The sequence below is a fragment of the Alosa pseudoharengus genome, unplaced genomic scaffold (genome assembly GCF_046254945.1).
Source record: "Alosa pseudoharengus isolate Yale_2024_CS ecotype anadromous, Long Island Sound unplaced genomic scaffold, YU_APseudo_1.1 YU_APseudo_1.1_scf_19, whole genome shotgun sequence".
NCBI lineage: Eukaryota > Metazoa > Chordata > Actinopteri > Clupeiformes > Clupeidae > Alosa > Alosa pseudoharengus.
The window spans coordinates 23,731,391-23,741,387 of NW_027468657.1; positions in this window are offsets into that span (position 1 = coordinate 23,731,391).

The window sequence follows — 9,997 nt, forward strand, 5'->3', positions numbered from 1 at the left end:
ATCAAACCTCTGATAGTAATCACCACCATCACTATCACCACCATCATTGTCATCATCACCATCACCATCAGGACCACTGCCATTATCCTGTTCCTCTGACTCTGTTGTCTCTGGCTGATAAGCAGGCGTTTGCATTTTCTCCTTTTATCTGAAACAATGCGTGCTACCGGGGTAGTTTTCATACTTTCCTGCTTCCCCTCTCTCACAGACTTTCTGTCTCTTATATAGATACACACACTCTCTCTTTCTCTCATGCACTCATGCAAGCACACACATGCATGCATATATGTACATGGATATACATGCATCCATGCAAATACACATGGCCATGCATACACACACACACACACACACACATCTTTGCATGCATACACAAATGAATCTCTGCAACTCGCATCATTTTGCATTTTCTTTAGAGATGCACCGATATGGAATTTAGGGCCGATAACGATAACTGATATTTATTGGTTTGTTGTGGCCGATACCGATACGATAACCGATAATATTACTCTTGAAAAGAATTTGTGAAAAGTGATTTGGGGAAAGCATTTAATAAGCATAATTTTATTGCAGTAATTTTACCTACCACCAAATGATGGACAGAACTCATAATAGTCCTCAATAGTACGGCAGTCAACAACATAACAGTAGCCTAGCCCTACAGTATGTGTGGCTCCTAGTGAACCTGACGTCAGTGAATTGCAAGTGAGTGGCTAGAGAGTTTGAATCGTTTTAGGACTAAACGCTCATAAACAGCACAGCTTGGAATAAGCTACAGAATAGCGACCAAATCAGAGTTTGTGAGGGAAACATAGGTTTAGTTTCAACTGCGGGTAACTGAATAAAGCTGCAACTCCTCAGACTGTATCTTATATCCGTCTACTCTGTTGCGCACAACCTGCTGCAGCAGAAATGAAAGGTGTTAGCCCCGAAGGTTTTAATAACTTATTATGATGACCTGTCTGGAACTGAAGCACGAATGGTTAGCATATTTCTAGGTAATAATACAAAACCCAAGCTAAAGTAATGCAAATATAATACTAAAACACAACTTGAAACAGAACTAGGCCTACTTATGTACTCATCCAACTAACGAGTTTGTTTATTTGTTTCCCCGACCAGCGCGGTAAAGTGCAAACACACCAGCACAAGACGGCTCTAGATAGGGCTGAGCTCCGCTCTGGTAAGGTTAAATGGCGGATCATTCACGAGAGGATTTTGAGATGCACAGATTCCCAAATGAACGCATATCCACAGATTTTGTTAGAGTGGTGAAATACATTCACACCGCTGACATTATATTGAGGAAAAAGTATGGCCAACCAAGCTCAAGTAGGCTAGCTCAGTGTAGCCAGACGGACCTTACGTAGGCCTAAATTAGGACTTTAAAAAATATCGGCGCAAATTATCGGACCGATAATAATATTTACATTTTTTCACTTATCGGCTAATAATCGGCGATATATCGTGCATCCCTAATTTTCTTACAGACACTCTTTCTTTATTCTCTTTCTCTGTCTGGGTGTGTGTGTGTGAATGTGTCTGTGTGTACCACTTTCTCTCTCACTCAGACACACTGACACACACACTCCTCCAGGGGAGAGAAGCACTGCGGGAAGCCCAGGGTCTGGGATTACTCAGTGGGGTATCCAGTCAGCTGCCAATCCAGAGGGCTCTCAGCATCCATGACACCATCCCCTGCCTCGCTCCCAGGATGCTTTGCAGCCATCCCCCACCTCTCACACACACACACACCACCCCCACCACCTATCATCCTATACCCTCAGCCACCCCCCCCCCCCCCCACACACACACACACACACACCACCACAACCCCCCACTGTGCACTCATCCAGCCACAAGATGCTCGGCTCCCAGGGCTCGATAAAAAAGTAATTATCGATAATATTGTTCTCCGTAAACTGGGCTAATTGATTTCTACACTGACATCACAAATCATAAAGGCACCATGAATATATATGTGGGGGAAAATACATCTTCAGAGATTTCTTTTAAACACACACACACACACACACTATCTTCTCTCTTTCACTCAGCATACTAAACGCAAACTGGACTGAATTGACCCAAACGTAGACACAACATTGAAACAGACCTACAGACCCACAGACCTACTGACACCACATTGAAATACACATAATTGTGTTATGTGAGGAAAAAGCTGAATAAAATACATCTAAAAACAACTGAACTCATATATTGTAAATACACCCAAATAAACTGGAATAATATGTTCCCACTGGATCTTGAAGAGACTGACTCCATCCATAGGAACCCGTCTGTAGGCATTAGGGGACTAAAGCTGAAGTGATTAAGGGTTGAGATGAAGCAAATTGAATGAATTTGAACTCCCAGATGCTGGGAATGAAACGAACACACAACCCAGCTGACGGAGGGTGATGCAGTTGGAGAAGAACAGGTTGCAATAAGCAACGGCGGCCAGCTAGCGTCTCCCATCTGCTTAGGATGTCTGACTAGTACCCAGAGAATGAGTTGACATTGATCACAGTATTGACTTCTCACTGGCACTGACCTTGAACAGATCCTGATGGAGAGTACCGGTCTGTGTGTTATTATCATCAAAGGCAGCTCTAATAGCCATGCTAGCTGATGCTGATGTAATTGGGGTGTTCCAGCCACTTGAGCTTGTGTGTGTGTGTGTGTGTGTGTGTGTGTGTGTGTGTGTGTGTGTGTGTGTGTGTGTGTGTGTATGTGTGTGTGTGCAGGCATCCAATGTTTAGTTATATGGGTATGTATGTACATGTCTATGTGTATGTGTCCTGTTTGTTGTAAGTATGTCCATATATATGGTTTCCTTTTAGATATAAATACAAAATACACATTGTAGTGCATTTTGTATACAATGCATATGTGTGTGTGTGTGTGTGTGTGTGTGTGTGCTGCTGCTGTCTATGTTTGCAGTCCATTGCAGACTGTGTGTATATGTGTGAGTATATGTGGCTGCATATGAGTACACTGAATGTGCATACTATTTTGTATACTGTGGCCCTATGTGTGTGTGTGTGTGCGTGCGTGTGTGTGTGTGTGCGCGCGCGCATGCTGCACTCTATTGACTGTGATGGCGGTTATCACCAGGCAGGCAGTAAGGCTCTACTCGGCTCGGCTCGGAGTGGTCCTGTGAGTATTTGAGGTCGCTGATGAATGGAAAGGCCTCTGCCAACTTAATCACACCGCAGCCTCTCCAGCGAGGCTGGGCGGCAGGGCCTAACCGCCGCATAATCGCCCCCTGATTGATGCCTCGTCGTGGGCCTGTCTCGCTGCCGAGGCTGCCTAAATTATTACCCACCTGCAGGCTATCTCAGGACACCTACGACCAGCACCTCTGTTTCACTCAGAGAAATGTGAGTGTGTGTGTGGGTTGGAGAGGGGGGGGCGGGTTTCCAACACCCAGACCCTCACCCCAGGGTGTCTGGCCGTGTGGGCAGGTGGAGGTTTTGGGAGGTCCTGGGGAGTCCCCCATATTTGGCTAGTAAAAGCCAGGTGCACGAGGGGAAATGTGTGTGTGTGTGTGTGTATGTGTGTGTGTGAGTGTGTGTGTGTGTGTGCATATTTAAATGAATATATAAATGATGCTGGACTTTCTGTAGATAGTGTGATTATCCGTGTACGTGTGTTTGTGTGTGTGTGTGTGTGTGTGTGTGTGTGTGTGTGTGTGTGTGTGTGTGTGTGTGTGTGTGTGTGTTTGTGTGTGTGTGTATGACTGCACATGAACAGTATACTGTATGTGTCTATGTAAAGATGGAATTTTTTGCATACAAAAATTACTTGAAAATATAAAAATATGAGAATCTGTCATCATGAGGATTCATATGGAGAAACATGTGCAGAACCACAAGTTCACAAACACAAACAGTCAAGGGCTCTCTGTTGCAAAATCACACAATCTTGTTGAGAAACGCTGCATACAATCACACACACACACACACACACACACACACAGAGAGAGAGAGAGACACACACACACACACACACACACACACACACACACACACACACACACACACACACACACAGAGAGACACACACACACACACACACACACACACACACACACACACACACACACACACACACACACACAGACACACACTATAAAAACAAACACTACTCTAATAAGACTTTATCCACACTCTACCACGCAAACAACACATTCTGGGTCACAGAGAAGTAGGCTGGAAAATAAATACTATTTTTTTTTCTCATCCACCCTCCCTTTTTCCCCCATGGTCCCAAGTTAAATTTTGTTTACAGCGCAGTCCTGAAATTATAATAACGCTGATGATAACAAAAGTGATGATTAGAATATTTCCCTTTCTGTTTGTTTCGTAATTCTGTTCATCCCCGCTGCTAGCGTCTGATGTTTGCCTGGGCAGCGATACGCCAGCGGCCGAGAAAATGGGGAAAGGGGAGAAATAATTATATAAATCGAAGGCGTTTGCATTTGTCCTGGTTCAGTGGAGATGGAGACTGAGTGAGAAGGAGGGAGAGAGAGAGAGAGAGAAAGGGAGGGGGAGAGAGAGAGAGAAAGGTAGGGGGAGAAAGAGAGAGAGTGAGGGGCGAGGGAGATAGAGAGGGTGAGAAAGGGAGGGGGGAGAGAGAGAGAGAGAGAGGGAGGGGGAGAGAGAGAGAAAGGTAGGAGAGAGAGAGAGCAAGGGGTGAGGGAAAGAGATAGAGATGGTGAGAAAGGGAAGGGGAGAGAGAGACCTGGGGAGGATAGGGGGAGGAAGGGAGGGAGTAATGGGAGAGAAGGAGGGAGAGAGAGAGCGAGCGAGAGAGTGGCAGATGTGGGAGGGAGGAGGGAGGGCAGGAAGAGGGGGAGACGAACGAAACGGGGGGGCACAACCGAGGGAGGTTTCAGTTTCTATTTTTGAACTGAGGGAGAAGACAAACACTTAAGACTACAAAAACACCCGCTCAGGATACTAGAGGTAAAAAAAAAATTAATAAAATAATAATACAATACTGATGAGCAGCTGCCATAATTGGTAAGTCTGTCACAGAACCACCACGCTGGCGAAGGGATGTTATGAAATAGAGAAACCTTAGGGGATGAATCAGTGTAAGGCATGGAGACTGTGTCCTGGGAGTCCATTACAAACAGAGGGACAACAGGAGGCTTGACGGGCACAGAGACAAGCAGGCTGCGATCCATACAGTTCAGCTGCGCTGCGCTCTGCTCCGTGTCCTCGGAATCACAGATTAGCTTCTAAGTCAGTGCAAATAGGCAAACAGCGGCAGGGCTTGAATCCTCTCACCCTGCAGATGAGAGAGATGGGGTGGGGTGGGGGTGGTGGAAGGGTAGAGACAGGGTGTGTGTGTGTGTGTGGGGGGGGGGGGGGTGTCTCTGAGAGAAAATTAATGCCAAAGTGCACATCTGTCATCGCTGTCACTGTGGGGAACGGAGCATGCAAGTGTGTGTGTGTGTGTGTGTGTGTGTGTGTGTGTGTGTGTGTGTGTGCAAGACTCAGTGTGTGCACACGTGCATGTGGGTGTGCGACAGAGACATGCCCTGCAGTCAAGGGTAAAGACTGTCCACTGGGGTGTGTGTGTGCATGTGTGTGAGAGTGCCAACGAGAAAGAGAGCACATGTGTGTGTGTGTGTGTATGTGTGTAACAGTGACACAGAGAGAGAGAGAGAGAGAGAGAGAGAGAGAGAGAGAGAGCATTCACATGTGTGTCTATGTGTTTATGTGTGTGTGTGTGTGTGTGTGTGCGTGTGTGTTTTGTGTTCCTCCACCCAACCAGTTTGCCCTTCCCACCTCTGTAAAATCACACAAACAAACATGGAACCCCCTGCAGTCCCTCCTCAGGCGCCACGGCAGCCATTCAGGGGAGTCTCCACACATATGCACTCAGCTGGGAGCTATGGGGCACCAAGAGGGACAAACAGTCCCAGCCCAGCTGCTGTGACATTGTGTCCCTTCAGAGAGTGTGTGACCAAGCCTGGGGTGCTGAGGGTCTGTAGTGTTTTAAACAGTAGAGGGCGCTGTTTAAATCAGCCCCATAACTGATGCCCACATCTCAAAGGGGTGGTCAGGAATAGGTGTTAACAACATATTCTGTTTCTTGGCTAAATAAATCAAGATGACATTTGTCCAATCTTCCAAATATTCTGTTTTCCAGACATTAGAATCTTAGGGGTATACTGGTATACTTCCATTCCTTTGACCATAGCACAGATTTCTCCAGAGTTTCACAGGATGGGAAATGGCATTACAACAGACCTCCGAATTAAAAGCAACTCTTTCCTCCAAGTCAAATACAACAGTAAGTAATTAAACCGAAGGAACTTTTCTGATACTTTTTGATTAAATGAACATTTAGTGTCACTGATTAATATATTAGCATGTATCTGACAAGAGAAATGGCCATTGACAACTTGCAGTGCTGAATAGTAATTATTAGAAAACTGTGTAGCTTGGCCATTGGTGGAGACCTAGATGAGCCTTTTGTGGTCCTTCTCCCTTAAATACTTGCATTCAATTTTTAGATTTCACTAAATATTCATAGGTTCAATAGTGAGAATTGCATTTTAGAGGGCCAATTACCATGGACTAAAATCTCTGTAGGAGTCCTGTCAACCTCCCTACCCCCTGGTCCGAATGTGCAGTAGGGCTCTGAAGCACCCTTCGAGCCCATGAGTTAGGGAGCCTTTGAGTAGTGGTGGGCAATCTGACAATCTTATATTGAAATTAATCTTAAAGTTGTCCACAATTTCCGCTTAAGGTGAATTGTAGAGATCATATCATTCTTTACTGTGTTACTCTTTATTTCCAAAGTATGAAATAATTATTATAATAAATAGTTTAAATAAAATTAAAGTACAACAACAAAGAACAGTTCTGTAACCTAACATATATTTATGCTGATGACACATTGTTTTACGTCTCTTTCTACCCTTTGTGTGTCAGAAATGTAAACAATGTTGCTTCAATAACAAGATGTAATGTAAGATGAAAGGTTGACACTGGAAAGACATTGCCATTAAATAGATGTGCCATTGTATTGTTTGCTGCTACCTACATCTTTGCTAAATAGCTCAAAGCTGTATTAAACTCAGCTATTAATCATTATTTAAACTCTGGAATAAAATTGAATTTTGTTTTCTAACTGTCTAATTTTAATTGCAAAATTGTGGGGGGGAAACAATGCAATCCAGATTGCTTATTGTGATTATTACAATTTAAAATCTATGATTTTTTAGCAAGATCGCCCATCCCCACTTTTCAACAAGGAACATGGGACCATTTAGAGCTTATCAACTCTATTCTGCATGTGAAGCTCAACCCCAAAGCCATCTTGTATCATCAACACTAAACTGCAACTTGTGTATTTGCCGGCAGATGATCTACAGGAGAAATGAAAGGTAAAACACAGACTTCAAATCTCATCATTGCAGAGCTGGTATGTAAGTAGTCATACATTAAATGTCAGAGATCAACGTACATATAGGCTAGTATGTGCTATGCTTTGTGTGTTGTGCAATGTGAGGGTCTGCTATGGTTTGAGTGATGCAAATTTCATCATCAGAGGGTATATCTTTGACTCTGTGCAGATGTCTGTGGAAACTCTAAGTCTCTAACCGTTTGTGACCATGCTACAAGGGCACTAACTGTTCCTGGGCAGACTCTAAGCAGACTAGAAAGTATAATAAGACCAGCTACTGTAAGCATCTATGGTGGTCGCAGCTGTCGGTATACAAGCAAGTATAATCAAGGCCTTGGACGGCTCCACTCAGTTTGCTGGTGGGGGGATCTCTGGTCATGATTGGAAGCAGAGATATGGTCAATCATCCAATCAAAGATAAATTGTTAGGTAGTTGCGGTTAGATTGCTGTGTTTGTTCCAAATGCATTAAAGCGAAGGTGAAATGGAACATTGATGACTGAAAATCACTGACTTATGTCTTTTAATCTCTCTTATTTGACATGTCAATCAACGTTGCGGACATGTTTTTTTACTGACGTCTTCAGTAATGCTGTTTGTTTGTTTGTTTGCTTGTTTTAATTCACCTAAAAGAATTGCAAAAGAAAATGCATGTGGATGTAAAAAAGTAAACTCCTAGCTTTAATGCTGACGCTTTAGTAATCAGCAGGTTAATGCACTGCATGTCAGTACAATCACTTCAATTGATTTGTTTGGGGAAATTGTGACAGTGAAGTTGTGTACTTTCATCAGCTGAGCTCATAAAAGTCTGCATTTGTGTCAATCAGAAGTGTAAACAAAGTTGTGTAAATATCAACAGTCGACTTGTGAGTGACGCTCCAACATAATGCGCAAAGCCTGATACGAGAAGGAATTAGTTTACTTGTGTAAGCTGGGTTGAATTCAACATCAACAAATGAACACACACACACACACACACACACACACACACACACACATTCTCTCTATTTCCCTGACACAAACGCTCCCTTTCTCACACATACACACACACAAACACAAATATGGTCTTTTTTTTCCTCTGACACGCACTCTCTTTTGCACATACACAGACATATACTGTACACATGATCTCTCTCTCTCTGGCTCTCTCTCTCTCTCTCTCTCTCTTTCTCTCTCTCTCTCTCACACACACACACACACAGAGAGAGAGAGAGAGAGAGAAACAAACACCCTGTGCTGCTATTGATAGAGTTATCCACACAAATGCTCTAACAATGCACTATCATTTCTCTTCTCATGACAACGCCTCATCATCCAGCTTAGATAGTCTGTGAGAGCACCCCCCCCCCCCCACCGCACACACACACACACACCCCTGACAGGCCTCTGATTGCCGCTTTTCCTCACAAAGAGGTTATTTTGTTTTGTCAGCTAATTCTTTTTGATGAAAATGAGCCCTCTTCTCGTCTCTTTCTTTCACTCGCTCTTTCTTCTTTCTCTCTCTGTCATTCTGGCTCTGTTTTCTCTCTCTCTTTCACTACCTCTCTTTTTTCTCTCCTGCTCAACCCCCCCCCCCAACCACCACCACCACCACCCCTTCCTCTTCTTTCTCTGTCATTCCAGTTCTATCTCTTTCACTCTGTCTCTCCTCTCTCTCTCTCACACACACTTTTTCACATTTTCTCTCGCTCCTTGTCCACTTCACCACCCCCCAACCCCCAAAACACCATTTTCATTTGAATTCTCTCTCTCTCCCTGTCCATCTCTCTCTCTCTCTCCCTCTCTCTTTCTCTCTCCCCCTCTCTCTCTGAGCTGGGATTGTCAGTGGTATCAGCAGCCAGTGCCTATTCTCATGCAGATCCTCTTCTCTAGCCTGGAGCATCCACAAAACTGCCATAGCTAAACAGCTGGCTGCATTACCATAAGAATGGGGAGGTCTCCTCTCTATTCCGCCAGCTAATTCTGAAGAAATTAGGTGATAATCACCAGCCCCCAAATAACCAAAAACAAAGTGAAACAGTCACCTTGTTTAATCAATGGATATGGAAATATAGCTTTTTGGATGCAATAGAGTAGTTTATGGGGTTTTGGACGTGCTTTTCCAATGAGGGATCGGGGGTTTAGGATATAATTCTCCCGTCTTGAGCCCAAGAACACTGAACAATGAGAGACAATGACACTGGGATTTAAATGCTCTGTACTTAGCCGTGCGTGATTTTTTTGTTTTGTTTTCTTTTTTTTTGTCTTGTTTTCGAAAGAACAAGCAATGACGCCACAGGCTTTGATTCCAGGCCCATTTTGGGATGCGCCATCTCATTCTTTTTGTGCCATCACCAAATGATAGCTTCTTAATTGCACTCATTTTCCAGGCAGTTGTCTTCAATCTATGGGATTAGATACCGCTAGATTTATTTATTTATGCTGCATTATATCCATAAATAGTGTAGCAATTACCACATAAAAGGCCCCAGTGTTTCATTATAAGCTGCATGGCAATGATCTGTGATGTTTTTATTTACCTTTAAATCTTGAGACACTGTAGCTTGTTGATTCTGCTTAGTTGTTTGTTG